A 16,338-nucleotide genomic window follows, 5' to 3' on the forward strand; every position below is an offset into this window, starting at 1 on the left:
TAAATCCATAGATAATCCTCCAATCAGTTTCAAATAAAAAAAGTAGATTTTGACAATCAGTCTGTAGCTAACTGTAAAACCGTATTCCTGAGAAACTGCCTGGATTTCCATAGTGACACCATAGGATTGATGGTATCTGTGTTTGGAACCACAGGTATCATGGGAAGTGGTGTTTTTATTTGGGTTTGGAAAAATCTGTTAATTATCACCCCTGTTGGGCACTACCTAACGTGGGAGAAGACAGCTGTCCCAGCCTTGCTGCTGACATGCTGTTGCTAGGTGACACAGGGGTTGGCAGGTTGGTGTGAGCGTTGCTTGCCTTGTTCTTGGGAGCCCTCCTGATCTCCCTGTGCCAGCCAAACAAGGTGAAGGTGAGTGCCTCTGCAGGCTGTGGTATCAGATTTGCCAGTAGATTCTGAAGACCCTTGTGCAGGAATCCAGAAGATACTTGTTTACGGATGATGTTTGTGTTATTGAGAAAGTGACATAAAAGGAAATTTGAAAGATAGCTATTGTAGATCTAATATGTGCAATGGCTAAAGACGGAGTTAAAAATCTTTGGGGAAAATAGGCATAAATGAACTATCTGCAGTTTTTTTTGTTTCTGAGTGTAAATTAAGCTGACAGAAGGAAATAGGTTCGACCCTTACTGACCTCTTCTCCACATACCAAATGTTGTTTTCCATCGTCTTTATTTATTATATAGTCTCCTCTGTCTGCTTAGCTAGCTCTTTTATCAGTACCCATTGATAATACAGATACCTTTTAAGGGTGTCATGGTTTCTAGTTTTTGAAAAATATTGTTACATAAATCTTTTCACTTTCGGAGATGTGTGTTTATTTTTGTAACTTGGATCGTTTAGCATCTTCGCAGGGTTTTATCTTGATCTTGACAAGTTGTTAAGAAAAATCAATTGTGCTCCCCCTGCTGGCTGCATTTCTTTGGAGCAAAAATACTGTGTATAAGTGCATTACTTTGGGTTGGGTTCACAACTGTGTTCACATTTTCTTTTCCTAAATTCATAAGACTTTTTATAAGCAATAGTACTGGCTTTCTAAACCTCAGATTAACAAGTTGGTAGCCTCAAGAAGGATACTGTATCCTTGACACTCATTTGACCAGCGGTGTGTGGAAGGTTCTAGGACCTTGCTCTTCTGCTGCAGGAACATATGTTTTTTTTGGGGGGAGATATTCTTCTGTGAGGCTCAAGGCCACTGCCTGGGAACCTCTGGATTCCCAGTGTTGGTGGGTTTTACCTGGTTCATGTCAGTCTTCCTGTCCAGGTGTTTTGAAGTCTGCCCTACTGCAGCAGGTATTATACACTAAGCATGCTCCATAGGTTGATCAGACTGGACCTTAGGAAGGCCTGAGAGCTCTCCAGAAGCAGCAACAGGGACTCTGCTTCCAGGTCTAAGTGCGGAGGGGACTGACTGAGTCCAATCTGACATGCATTTACCCAATTCCTGCTATGTGTTTGGCTTCAAGGGGATTCAAGTTGAACCAGCCCTGTGTCGTCTCCTTCCCATTGAACATTACTGAGCCATGAGAACAAAAGAACAGCACATTCTTTTCTCCCTCCAAGCAGAAATTCAATAGTATCAAAAGGAAGGGGGGAAAGTAGATATGGGATCCTAGAGTTAAAAGAAGTTCTTCTTCCATAGAGAGCAGATAGGTAATGGTTAACAGAGGCTGGAAAGGGGTGGGGCTAGAGGGATAGGGGAAGGTGGTCAATGGTACAAAGTAATAGCTCAGTGGGAGGAATCATTTCTTGAGTTCTGTTGCCCCACAGTCAATAGTGATGTATTGTGTACTTCAGAACAAATCAAGGATCAGTAAGGTTATGGGTATGCTAATACCGTGATTTGATCATTACACTTTGCATACCCATATCCAAACATCACATTTTAGCCCATAAATTTGTGCGATTATTATGTGTGAATTAAAAATAAAACTAGGACGCGGTGGTGCTCGCCTATAATCCCTGAGGCCCAGGAGGCTGAGGCACAAGGATGAGTTCAAAGCCAGCCTCAGCAAAAGCAAGGCACTAAGCAACTCAGTGAGACCCTGTCTTTAAATAAAATACAAAATAGGGCTGGGGATGTGGCTCAGTGGCTGAGTACCCCAGTACCCCCCCAAAAAAAGGGGGATAAAGGGGGTATTTCTTAGGTAATGATGAGACCAGAAAGCCTCTTTTCACATGTTGATTTAAGAGTCACACTCTTCTTCCTGTAAGTGATTTGTAACATTCTTTTCGAAAAGCCTCAATGAGATTAAACGTCTTCCTGTTCTGAATATTTCCAGGGTAGACTCATGATTGTTAACGGAGAAGTCAGTGATAGGGCTGAGATAGCTCTGCCTTTGTCTTTGTACCTTCCCATCTCTTCCTGCTCACCAAGTCTCCTCCCCCAGTGGTGCTATCTCTGATTCTGAAGCTGATACCCAAGCTTTACATCATCTCCCTCCCACCCCTTCATGATTATTTTCATCCAAATTCAGCACAGGTCATTATTACCTTGGTGAATCCTGGCTGTGGCCGCTGAGTCTATGTCCCAGAGCACTGGATGCTTTAACGCCTCTGACCTCAGCATCCACTTTCTTCTGAGCCCACACAAGAAGGTTCTCAGCCTTCGAATGCTGCATGGTGGAAAGGAAGAAGAAATGCTGGTCCATATTTTTCTAAGTCCCCAGAGAGAATCTTTTGGTCATGTTAACAATGCTGTGGGAAATACTTAATGAAAGGGCAGTTGATCACGAGACCTCCACGTTAGGGTTTCTTACCAGCAGCACTATGGGCTTTGTGGCCAGATCATTCTTTGTTATGGGGAACATCCTATGTACTGTATGATGTTTAGCAGCTCCCATGATTTTTACCCACCAGATGCCAGCAGTCCTCCTTCTCCTCAAGTTGTGACAACCAAAGGCATTTCCGATATCCCCAAAGGTTCCCTGGGGCAAAATCACTTCTGGTTAAGGACCAGTGCTCCATGCATCCATTCATTCTTTTCCTTTCAAAGTATTCATGGGCACACTTTTGTTTGTTTGCTTTTTTCATTTATTAAATATCTATTAAATTTTGACTTATGCCAACTTTATGCAAATTACCAAGAATATAATGATGAGCCAGGACAGGTATCTTTTCCTATGTGCGCGCATACTTGTGTGTGTGTGTGTGTGTATGTGTGTGTGTGTGTGTGTATACATATAGATATATGAAACACCAGCCATAGTTACAGACTGTGAGCAATACTCAAAGAAGGGAACTTTCAGGATAATAATGATTTCAGAATCAATGTGGTAAAAACCATGCTACATTCAGACTTGCCCCAAACATACATATAATTTTTACCACATTGATTCTGATTATTATCTTCCTGAAAGTTTCCTTATTTGAGTATTGCTCGAAGCCTGTAGCTTGGGCTGGTGTTTGAATCATTATGACTTCTTTAGTGACTATTGTGTTTCTATTTTTGTGTCTTTGAGGAAAGCCCCTTGCCACATGGGTCCGTATCCTTGGCTTTTGGCATAGCTATTGACCTTATAAAATGATAATGCCTTATTAATCTATCAATTTCATCCATGAATGCTTCAGCCATTCCTGAAAGGGCTGCTCACCTGTCACTCCAGATTTGCTGTTTTCCTATACTGTGATTTCTGTCATTCTCTTTAACCAGACACCTGAGGCTCCATGTAACCTGAGGTCATTTAAAGTTTTATATAATGAAACTTCTGTTTGGAAACCAAGGTCAAGTCCAGCAGGCACGCTGGATTGCTTTTTGGTGAACTTGAAGTGACCATGTTTCCTTTATAATCTTTAGAAACTGTGATCTCAAAATTGCTCATGGAAAATCTAGTATATGGCAGCTTTCTTTGTAGGGGATGGGGAAGAAGTAAGTGTTTCAGGGAGGAGTTTACACATAGCTTGAATTATGTTGATAATTTAATTTTTTATGCAGCATGGTGGGCACTAGGGTTTTTATTATTTTATTTTCAAATGTAGTTTTGCATATCTGAACTACTTCGTGCTAGGTTTTGAAGAACAGATAGCCAGTTAAAAGTTTGGCTTTTTCATCTTTGTCCTCTAATCTTTTTTAGGCAGTTTGGAAGTTAGGTCTCCATCTGATAAATACCCTCTTTTCTGCCTGTAAAGGGAACCATTTAGAGGGCTTAGTTATTTCATATTTCTAGCCTTTAAAATTCTTAAGAGGCGCTGTTTATTTTTTCTTTCTTTGCCATGTACTGGAGAAAAGCACCTCTGCCCCCCAAATCTGAAAACAAAGACCAAACAACAAATCAAACCTGACAGAACTTCTGCTTTGCGCGCGATGACCAAGTTCACCATAAAATGGTTAAGACCTGTTAGAAGTAAATCCCCCCCAAGGATGCTGTGAGCTGGGCGCTGGGACTCTTGAGCGACAGCCACCCGGAGTTCGTGGTTTTGGGAACGCTAAAGGGGAGAATTGGATTGGAGAAGGAGGCGGAGAGGAAGGAGGTGAGGGTGGGAGGAGGGAGGGAGGAGCGACCAGCCCGCTCCAACACACCCAAATGACCAGATTCATCACAGCACGAAACTTCACAAGTTACACCCACTCCCTCCGCAGCCAGCCAGCCGGGGAAGGCTGCTGCTTCCTCATTTCTGTTACTGGAAGTTTGAGAGACGTGAAGCCAGACTGGAAAGACATGTGCGCCTCGCTGAGCAGGGGTGAGCTTCAGTTTTAAAATCGATTCTTTCCACCGGCGATCCCCGGGGTTGGATGTTCGGGGAAGCGGCGGCGTGGGGACCTGCCGGAGGGTGGGTAGGCGGGAGCTGCGAGCTGTGACCTGCGGCTGGGAACCTGAGCGCCGCGGAGCGCGGGGTGGGAGCCGCGTCTCCAGGCTGCGCCCCCAGGCGCTGCGCGTGGCCGGGGAGCTGCGGGCGCCGCCGCGGTGTTGATTCTGGCTCTGTGGTAAAGGGACTTTGAAAGAGAGAGCTTCATCGGTCCCCCTTGCCTTCTGAAAGCCAGGATCACCCGTTTGGGATTCGAGGTCGGGAAGGAGGTTGAGGGATCCAGTCACCCACTAAAGATGCGTCCTACCCAGGGCTGTTCCGCTGCGCTTGAGTAATTGCAGGTCAATGTCGTTGTCAATACCCACCCACCCCCCGAGGGGCTTGGGATTGGAGGGCTGAGGACCAGCACCTGGGGCGGGGGGGCTTTCTGGAGTGAGGCAGGGAAGCTTTGGTTTCTCATTGATTTGCATTTGAAAAAGTCCGACTTAAGGTCTCCTGGCTGTGGAGGTGTTTGCTTTATCTGGAACTTTTTTTTTTTGAAAATGTCTGTTTTTCTGGGGCAGCTGGTTTATCTTCAGCTTGGTTGCCCAAGTCAGTTTTGGGTGGGGTGCTGAGAGGAAGTATGGGAGGAGGCAGGCACTGGGGTTGGATCATTACAGGTGACTATGTCCCCGCAAAGGATAAACTTGACCCAAATAAAGTTTCTCACAAACCTTCTTTAGGTTTTATTTCCAGGCATCAGTGGGCTTTTCCTTTGGGGTGTGTGTGGCGTTTGCTCATTGCACCGAGTTTGATAGAGGTTTTTGGGCTGCTACCTGTTTCCTTTATTTCGTGTCTAATCAACCACTTAGTAAGCAGGAGCCCCAGTTAGAGCTTCAGTTCTGTTTCTGATAAGCGAATCTTTCATAAAGTTTGTTTTAGAGAACTGCCTTACTTCTAGGGCAAGAAACAAAGGTGAAGAAATGTCTAGGTCTTACATTTATAGCAAACCAAATATTTAGTTGATAAGGATTTCTCTTCCAGTTCTAGGGCAAGTCCAATGAGGAGGAGGTTAGTAGCTGATTTTATCGTTTTCCTAATTTCAGAGTGGTATAGACTGGCTTTCTTAGCAAACCTCTACTTGAATGTTACTTGTCAGGACACAGCTTGAAGTGACTTTCTGGCGTCTTTAAAATTAAAGATAACATTCATAACAAAATTTATTCTTAAACCATACTAGACCTGACTCAGGCAGAACAACAGGTGAATAATCCAGTGCTGTCACACCTGCTAGAGCCCAAGTTCTAGCTCATCTAGGAAGGACTGGGCAGGTAGATGTGAACTTGAGGCTAACAGGCAGTTGGTGGCTTACTCTCTCACCCCCAAGGAACCCTTAGCCACTTACTCAACAGGAAAGACAAGCAGATATGACCTTGTGATCCAGCTGCTGAAACTGACTAATAGATGGAGTTTTATGGAACAGTAATCCTTAGCTAGAGAAAGGGGAATACATGATTCATAGACGAAAGATTTTTAGATATTATTACTTGGGACTGTTAGAAGATACATCTGAAATTGGGGCTAATTCTGCTGTATACTGGTATAGGTGTAGGAGAAAGCTACACTTACTGATTGTTTTTTCACTTAGTCCCCACTCCCCTCTCAGTAAGTGACCCAGTTTAGTTCTGGATTTTTTTTTTTTTTTTTTTACTTTAACTCAAAGATTGTGTTTATTTAATAGATATAGAACCACTAAAATTATTTTGTAGTAACTAATTTTTACAGGCATTTCTCCAGTTCATGTCAAGTTTAAAATTGATTGATTTAAAGTTGTGCATAATATCCTCATAATATTTTTAAACACCATAGCATTTGTGGAACCGTTTCCTTTATCTTCCTGGCATTATTTGTGCCTGTTCTGTTATGATGTCAGGGATCATACCAGGGCCTATACATTGCTAGGCGGGTGCTCTACCACAGGGCTACATCCTCAGTTGGGTATCTCTTCTTGATCAGTCATGTTAGTGTGTTATCAATATTATTGGTGTTTTGGAAGAACCAACTTTGTTTTTTGTTTGTATCTTAACTGAAGCAAAAAACCCAGCTGAGTTTGTATGAATTAAAAAAAACTATTCCTGGTGGAATGCTGTCAAAGAAGATTTTAAAACACCCTTCAAAAATCAGCAGCTGAGTCCCTTAGCTGCAAGGAGGAAGATATTATGTATTTCTCGTTGTGTCTTGACATAGATGGTTTCTCACTTTTATTAAAACATACATACCTTCTGTTTGTGAGCATCATACACCTTGGACTGTATTGTTCCACAGTGGGTTTTGTGTATTCACATGGGCACACCCTGTGAAATTGTTTTACAAACATCTAACTAGAATATGCATGAGACTTACTGGTAATTTAATGTGAATTGTGGGTGCATTCAACCCACTTGACAATACACATTTACCTTGTACAGGAGCAGAACAAATTTGCTGTAATGACTGGGGAAGAACATTTCATTTTGGTTCATATTTAATGCATGAGCCTAAGCATTTGAAAGTTTTCTTAGAACAACTCCTTTCTGAGAAAGTGACAGTATAAGATCAAGAATGCTAGAGTCAGAAAGGCCAGAATTCTTGCTCTGCTGCCTTTATTTAGCTTTGTAGCCTCAAGAAAGTTCCCTAAGCTCTCTGAAGATGAGAGATGGAAATACTGAAAACTGCTTGTGGGGGCTGTTGTGAGATTTTTCACTATGAATATTCATGGAGGACACCTATCATGTGATTTGGCACATAGTAGGCACTTAATAAATTGTACTACATTGTTTTCTGCCCCCTGTTCTTTCTTGTCCTTCCAACCTCACCACCTTTCTCAGTGCCTTCCTTCCAGAAAAGTGAAAAGTTGCCGCAGTCCGGCTGCAGCAAAATAACCAGGGGGTGACGTGCAACTTGTGTAGATTGATACAGCAGGAGTGGGAGCCGTTTATTGTAGGACAGGAGCAGTATTTATACATTCCACACAGCTTATCTTAATTAGCATAAACTAGATACATCAGTCAACCAATAAGAAATCTCCACACTTAATGGCTCGCTGGCGTTACTTCACAAACCACTCCCTCTGGCATTTTGCCAAGCGCCATCCAGACTTGTTTACAGACTCTAACAAAAAGTTACTGTAATAGGGTAAAACAAAAACTACCCTCCCCATTTGCTCTCTCTTCCTTAGTGTGAGTGGGGTTACCAGGGTCACTGTATTTTCATAGTTGACTGGTGAGAAACTAGTCTTGTATTTTTTTCCTTCCAACTTTTAGCTTACCTTCCTAGACATTTTTGTTGTTGTTGTTGTTCTTTCTGCAGATCATCTTCCCTCCTTGAGCATCTCATTGCTTGGTTCTTCTTTTTTTTTCTTTCTTTCTCTTTCTTTCTTTCTTTCTTTCTTTCTTTCTTTCTTTCTCTCTTTCTCTGTTTCTCTCTTTCTTCTTCCTTCTTTTCCTCTGTTTCTCCTTCCTTCCCTCCCTCCCTCCCTCCTGCTTTTTCTTCCTCTCTTACCTTTAGAGGTAGGAATGAAATGAGTACAGATTCTAAACTTGCCAGAGACTGGGAAAGATTCCACTGTTGAGTACTGTGATTGACACTTGCAGCCAAGAAGGGGAGATAAAAGCAGAGGGCTGAGGAAGTTGACTGCTCAGTAGTTCCTGAAGAAGGAATGGAGCCTTATGGGACTGGCCCAACCCTGAGCCCTTTATCTTCCTCAGGTTCATCCAGTGGAAAGGTCCTGGTAAATACATGGTATCATTTATGCTTATTTAGCAAATATATTGAAAGGGGTGAATTGGAGATGGGAAGAGATGGTGAACTGGCCAGAGGCTTGGATTGCTTTTGGGGGGCTTTGCTAAAGTCATTTGCTGCTCTGCCCAAGGAGCCAGACTTGGTTTGCATTTTGAGTAGTGAATGGGCCTCAAGTGGGCGGTTATTTTCACAGAAGACAGATTGTGGAGCTGGACCTGGTCTGGCCTGTCTACTGTGGCCAGTGGTGCTGTTTTGTTCTAGCTGATGCTTTTATGAGAGTTTAGACAAGGAGGTGGAGTTGCACAGGTGTATTGCAGCAGAGCCACCCCAGGTGCTTGAAAACAAGTATTGGCGTGGCTTTCATTTGGTAAAACTTTGGGGAAAGAGAGTATCACTTTTGGAGAGTGTTACTCATTTGATGGTTTGTGTGGACATGGGAGACCTTGTCCTGAACTGAAGAGCCTCATTCAGGACTTCAGAATCATATGCACTGATGTTTTCATAAATCATGAGATTTGGGTGGGCAGTAGTGACCACTGCCAAGGTGCTTTCCACAAAGCCCCCAGGGCACAAGGGCTTGGTAAGTGCCTTTGACTATTAAAACACTACTTGCATATTCAAATATAAATTTAGTACTAAATACTAAAGTATTGAGAATCCACAAGAAGTGAGGTGTTTTTCTGTTATTCATATTTCTGAAGGTGACCATGTGATTTCTAGATATATGCAGAAACCCATTTTCTTCCTATGTCTGCTCTTATAGGTAGAACCACTGTGCACTGAGGCCCACCTTTCTAGACCTGAAAGCAAGGAGAAGGAGGAAGAGGGTCAGTCCATGAGTATCACACTCTGAGTTCCAGCCCCTCCCCTACGACGTGAGCAGCCCCTGCAGATGGCACCTTTGGAGATCTTGACAAAGCCTCTTCTGTTTGGGATGGGGTAAGTGTGGCATTGCAGAAGCCTGGGGAATGAGGATTGCAACTTTTGAAGTTTTCCAGGACAGTCGGAAGTTCATTACTGGTGACTTGTCTTGGTGGGAGGAGAGGTTGATGAGTCTCCTTTCTTGCAGTCTGAGACTTTGAAGTTCGTTTCCTGGGAACCTTCTGATGCTTGTGGGGGGGGGGGTCCATTCTTGTTGGGTTGTTGCTGTGGTGATATTGTTTTGGAGACTTCAGAGGGTAATTTCCTACCTTTGTCTTCCTGACTTCTCTTTTGCCTGTCTCCATGATACTAGGAAAGAGGAAGAAGGAATGAAATGGACTGCAGTGGGGGAAACTTGGCATCAGAAGGAGCTTGCTGAGGGGCTTCTGCATGTGGGCGCATGTTATTTTTAATGAGAGAGGGTGAACCTTTATCTCCACTGCAAAGTGGGTTTGGGTAAAGTGGAACATTCATGGGAGTTTCATTGCTGTGGTCAAACTAGACCTTTTCATTGCAGAATAAGCCTGGGGTTTTCTGCAGAAAGGACCAAGGGATAAACATGTGTTTTCACAGTCACTTCCAAGGAGAAAGACACTGTGAAGAGATCTTCTCCGCTTCCTCCAGAGTCTAGCAGAAAGGGCTGGCTGTGAATGGGGATAGTGACATCACCCACTTACTTCACAGGGGGAGAATAATTTAGACCCAAGGGGACTTCAGGCTCTAAGAAGTTGCTATTCTCTTCAACTTTGCCTTCCTCCCATGAACATACCCACCAATCTTATTAATGGCGTATACTGAGGCATTATTTGACATGAACCAGGTTTTGGTAAAATGCTGGTTGGCTCAGACTTTACACAAAATAGGAGCCAGAATCGCAGCAGGTCCTTCTGAGGCCTGACCCCTGCAGCTCTGAGCTTTCCCACCCAGCATTCCAGGCCCTGCTCAGGGCTCCTGCTGCAACTTGTTCCTCCAGTCTTGCCTGTTGCTCTGCCTGCCAGACTGCAGAGCCCAGCCCCGGCCACTCCTCTCTGAATGCTCACAGTGGCTGATAGAGGACTCTCTCCCCCGTTTATATCACACTGTGTGATCACGATTAGGTTCTGTGCTCTTTTAAAGAGGTGGGAATAATAATACCAATAGCAAGAATTAACCCTTCTTAGCACATGCTCTCTATGTTCTTGTCCCTGCCCCTGGGATTCCCTTTGCCCCCCACCAAGTGCTGACACCCCTGCTCCTCTTTTCTCACCCCAGGAGCACTGGCCTCAGGAGTTGGATCCCCTTTGACCAAGTGTCTGGGAATCCTTGTACCCCCAGGACATCCTTAGTAAGGATCAACCATGAGGAGGATGCACATATTCCAGGAGGACTCCAAGGGTTCACTAGTCTTGTCTCCAGAGAGCCCCTGTGACTTCCTTCTGTCCAGTGTCCCACCCACCTCCCATCCCAACTGTTTTCTCTGGAAACGCTTCCTAATAGGCTAGGTAAACAGGACTTCTCACCTGGCTTAGGTAACTTGTCCAGAGCAACTGAGTTGGGAAGTGGGGGTGGGGGCAGCTAGGATCTGAATCCAGGAAGCCTGTTCACTTAACCAGTGTATTCCAGGGTGTTCCTCCAGTGGGGGCTGCTCGCCCTTCTCTTTAAATTTGCCTCAGCATGGATTCTAGCGTCTGCCTTGGACTGTGGCTGAAGGCTTGCTCGGTGAGTGGCTGGATAGCCTCGTGGATTCACTCCCCCTGGCTCCTCTCCTTCCGGGTTTCTCCTGGGAGCAGCCTTCCACAAGCTTTCTGCTGATTGAGGTTTTACTTCTCCTCAAGGTCATCTCAAGTCCACCCGCTCCTCGCTGTCTTTCTACTCTGTTCCAGCCCACTGTCCTTGTTACCCCAGAACCAGCGTTACCTGTCAGACATTGTCTCCCATGTCTTCCCTTCCCCAGCAGGGTGGCACTTCCGTGAGAGCTGCCGCGGTGCCTTGCACCACAGCCAGCATTCGGGAATCTTTTGGGATCAACTAAAGCCTGGTCAGAGGTGCCCAGAGAAAATGTTAGGGTTGTTTCCAGGTTCTCTGAACGAAGGCAGATAACAAGGCCAAAGAACCAAACTAAAAAAACAAAAGTGAGGGTGAACCTGAGAGTTGTGATCCCAGTTTGGTGTGAGCCTGTGTGTATTTTCGCACTGCAGCTGTTGGAGCTGAATCATAGAGTGGATGTATCATCCCTTGGCTTCAGGCACGGGAGTTAGGCCATCTTCCCCGGAGGGAATCGAAGCAGATTTATGTGATGAATAATGTGGATCCTCTTCCAATGCTTGGGGCCGAGGTTGAACAAGTTCCATGCGAATGAAATGAAGGGGAAACTCGTCCAGCATCCCCCCATCCCAGAGGGTAACAAAGACATCCCTCAGCGGGGCCAGTGCTGAGCTTCAGCTGAGGACCCCCACGGTCCACGGCAGTCCCCTTCTGCTCCTCCTGCCCACTTGGACATTGTGTCCACTGTGTTATTCCCATCCTAAGGTAGTAAAAAGAGGGCTAGCCTGGGACTGAGGGTGCGAAAGAAAGGAACACCTGTTATGCACTTGGCTTCCTAACAAGTACTCTCCAACATAATACAGTGTCCCTCGGTATGAGGGAGATTGGTTCCAGGACCCCCTTGGTTATCAAAATACGTGGACATTCAAATCTCTAATATATAAAATGCTGCAGTGTTTGTTTTAACCTATGTACATCTTCCAGTGTACTGTAAATCATCTCTAGATGACTTCTAAGACCTAATGCAACAGAGACGTTATGTAAAGAATGTTGAATACAGCGTTGTTTAGAGAATGACAACAAGAGAAAAAAAGCTTGTATGTGTTCAGTAGGGATGCATTTTCTTTTTCTGAATACTTTATGAAGATCTGCAATCTGAGTTGGTTGAAATGGATGTGGAGGGTGGATGTGCATGACCACACCTCACACCTGTCTATTCTCTCTCCTAAGTCCAGCTGACCACATTATGCCGCTTCTGTTTCTTTTCCTCCTTCTCTTCTTTCTTCCTTTATTTGTTCTTTTTAGTTATACATGACAGTAGAATGAATTTTGACATATTATACATACATGAAGTACGACTTCCCATTCCTGTGGTTGTACATGATGTGGAGTTATACTGGTCATGTATTCATATTTGAACACAGGGAAGTTATGTCTGGTTCACTCTACTGTCTTTCCTCTTCCCATCTTCTCTCCCTTCCCTTCATTTCCCTTTGTCTAATCTAAAGTACTTCTGTTCTTTCCCACTCCCCGATCGATCCCCCGCCTTATTGTGTATTAGTATTCACATATAGAAGAGAACATTTGGCCTTTGATTTTTTTTTTTTTTTGGAATTGGCTTATTTCACTTAGCATGATAGTCTCTAGTTCCATCCCTTTACTGGCAAATGCCATGATTTCATTCTTATTTAAGGGTGAGTAATATTTCATTGTGTTTATGTACTACATTTTTTTTTTATCCATTCGCTGATAAAGGGCATCTAGGTTGGTTCCTTAGTTTAGCTATTGTGAATTGAGCTGCTGTAAATCTTGATGTGGCTGTGTCACTGTAGAATGCTAATTTTAAGTCCTTTGGGTATAAACCAAGGAGTGGGATAGCTGGGTCAAATGGTGGTTCCATTCCTGGTTTTCCAAGGAATCTTCATACTGCTTTCCATACTGGCTGAACCAATTTGCAGTCCTACCAGCAATGTATGAGTGGACCTTTTCCCCCACATCTTTGCCAATATTTATTGTTACTTGTATTCTTGATAATTGCCATTTTGACTGGAGTGAGATGAAATCTCAGTGTAGTTTTAATTTGCATTTCTCTAATTGCTAGCTGTCTCTGTGTTTGAACTGCATTTTCTATGACTTCTAAACCCATGACTATCCCAAAGCTTGTTGGCCTTTGGTTCTGGATATGAACAGAGGGGATTAGATGGAGATGTCTAATAGTCACATTAACTCTAGAATTTGGAGATTCCTGAGGTCACTTCTGATCTATACTTTTTCTATGTTGGCCAGTTCCTCTTAGCACTTCATGAATTTATTAAAGTTATTATTGCTGAAAGACCATGTTTAGGTATAACTTTTAGGGTAATATTTGAAAACCTGCAAAATTAGGGATTGCACTTTATTTCTAAACACTCATCCACAGGTGAATTTACCAAACTGGTTCTTCAGGAATGTTAAATAGTCTCTATTCTTTTTTTTTGAAGCAGGAGACCCTCCAGCTAGACTGAGGACCCTGGCCTTCCTGCTCTGTGGCACATTCGGCCTGGGGTGTTGGTGCTTTGGGTCTGATGCTACAGGATACCCTTGGGCCTTCCCCTGACCTGTTCCTCTGCTGCCCACATTGCATAAACATTGGCATGGCAGGGACAGATGGCCATTCCGGGGGCTCCTTTGATGTCACATTTGGTTGCCTGGGTGGGAGGTCGGGTGGTTGCAGCCAGGCTCCACGGGAGGAGGAGAGGCTGCCTGGGAAATACCCACTCGACAGTGGGTAAACAAAAGCTTAACTCCGGAAAAGCTGGGCGCCCTGGTACGTACGCAGGCCGGGCAGCCATGCAGTCAGATTTACATAAGTGTATTTAGCTTGGGAAGAAGCCAGCCTGCTCAAAACACTGCCTTTCCTCTCTGCTTCTAATTGATGCTCTGCAGAGTTTGGTTTTCTTATGGGAATGTGAATGAACTGCGTGGGGGGTGGTGCGGGGAGCGATGGGCTGTAGATCATTACTTTGAGAGCTGGGGCAAGAAAAAAATTCCAGAGGCCTGGGGTGGTTTTGCTCAAGGCTCCAGAGAAGCCACCTGATGTCCCTGGGGAATCCAGAGAGAGCAGTAGGTGCCCTTCTCCGTGGGATTCTTTGCTGTTCAAACAGCATCAATCTGTGTAATGAGGATGGAAGGCTTTGATGGAAAAAGGGAGTGAGATAATGAAGAACAGCACCCAGACAGGGAGGGTGAGGGGCAGCAGAAACCTTCCTGAAGGGAATAGCACGAATTTGACAATGGAGTGGGTTTTGTGGTTGTAGCCTTTGGGGGCACAACAGAGGAAGGAACTGGTTGCAGCTGCCTCCCTGAAACCCAAGTATAAAGTCCAGCTAATGAGGAAGAGCTAAAACCAGGAGAGTCCACTCAGAGCTTTTCTTATTCTAGCTTCGGGGTAATAACTGTTGCTGTTTATTTTTCTAATGCATGTACAGAAGTCCCAACAGGTCAAATTAACAGAGCGACATTTAGTTGCTTTGCTTCGTATTAATTGGGGAGTGTGGAGGGGAGATCATTGATTTGTTCTTTCAGTGAGCCCGTCCTTGGTAGCTGTATGTCTTCGGAGGTATCTGGGAGTTGTGGTGAGATGTGGCTGGGGGAAGAAAAAAATTCCAGAGGCCTGGGCTCATCCTCCCTCAGAGAGCTTACTGTATACAAGAGCTAAGAGGGGCCAAACAAGAGTAGAAACTAGAAATGTGATAAATGAGAAGCATCAGGACATTAGCCATTGAACTGTGAGGGTTAAAGATGGGAAAAGTATTAAAGATACTATTATTGCTATTTTCTCTGTTCATCGAGAGCTCCTTCCCTGCCTGGAACAGTTCTCAATGCCCAACCTCCATGAGCACATTTGATCTTCACAATAATCCAGTGAGAATCTATCGTTCCAGTTTATAACTAAGGAAACTGAGGCAGAGAGAAGCGCAGGCGACACAGCTAGGTGCTGGTGATGAGTGGACACCCCAGCACTGCCCTCCTAACGACTCCTCCCTGGCCACCCCCAGCGGGGCAGTCTGGCACCCCAAACCTTTGTGATTCTGCATTTCTGATCCTTCTTTCTGAGTGAACAGCCAGCCCACCTGTAGTTCAGAGGGTCCCAGTATTGTGAGGGTTATTTAGGACTTTTCAGTTTTACAGAGTTGCAAAGGTGATACGCATTCAGTAGAAGTTGCACTGGGGGATTTGGAATTGGATCCTTCATGGCATGATCCTCTTTTTGCAATGCCAGGCCATGGCAGTGACCACAGCTCAGCCATATGATTAGGAGGAGAAATAAGGATAGTCTGCAGCAAGCTGGGTTGCTCAGGTTGGATGTTCAGGAGCTCAGGTGGAGTAAATGCATTTTTGACTTACAGTATTTTCAGTTGACAGTGGATTTATTGGAGACATACAGGTCCTTCAGAAGGAGCAGCTATATTTCTTTCTAAGAATTAGGGGCAAACAACCAGCGTGAACTCTTAGTATTTCTGCTTTGTTTTTTCTCAACGTTTAGAGGAATCTAGTTTGTACAGATACATAATGGGCCATTTAGTCTTGAAAAGGTCCAATCCAACACACATGTAGGGAAAAACTCTGGAGGGTGATTTTAATGGTCATATGAACAGTGTGAATATGAGTGTAGGAGTTTTATCACTCAGTTTCCTGGTAGTGGTTTGAGCATTTTTTTTTTTTTTTTTCTGGGTGGTTCTAGTGTCCCTGTTGATTCTGTTAGAAATTGTTCCTTCACAGAGCAGAATGATTTTTGTCTCCTGGTGAAAAAAAATCTTTCTTTTCGTTCTTTCTTTCTTTCTCTCTTTTTTTTTTTTAATGAGACGAGTGAGGATATTTATTAAGCTCCGTCATTTATGTTTAAATGAAGTGTTTGCCAGTTGGTGTTTATTTAATAAAATATGAAAGAGAGCAGGCAGTGGTCAAGAAAGAAGTCAGGAGAGTCACCTTCTCATCCTGGGCTTTCCTGGCTGACCCCCCAGGGCTGCCGATCACGTCCTGGGGGCCCTTGTAAGGCACAGAAGTTTCCCTTAGCACAGAAGCCAAGGCCTGAAGAGGGATATTATGTGTCAAGACTCAACTCTTTGCTTGATAGTAACCCTGTTATTTATATACATTTTTTTTTTTA

General features: G+C 44.2%; 1 protein-coding gene across 11 annotated transcripts in view; it reads left to right on the top strand.

The window, feature by feature from the left end:
* The window catches only part of Tiam1 (TIAM Rac1 associated GEF 1), a 366,772-nt gene that overhangs the window by 180,351 nt on the left and 170,083 nt on the right, over window positions 1–16,338 (top strand). For 10 of the 11 annotated variants that reach the window (XM_071615093.1, XM_071615094.1, XM_071615092.1 and 7 more), the window contains one exon: window positions 9,289–9,464. The gene's annotated coding sequence lies outside the window, so the exon portion shown is untranslated. Of the gene's footprint in view, window positions 1–4,609; window positions 4,701–9,288; window positions 9,465–16,338 lie in introns of those variants that run through there. The other variant, XM_027929037.3, reaches the window with a different exon arrangement.

Source organism: Marmota flaviventris, chromosome 8, assembly GCF_047511675.1.
Source record: "Marmota flaviventris isolate mMarFla1 chromosome 8, mMarFla1.hap1, whole genome shotgun sequence".
NCBI classification, from domain to species: Eukaryota; Metazoa; Chordata; class Mammalia; order Rodentia; family Sciuridae; genus Marmota; species Marmota flaviventris.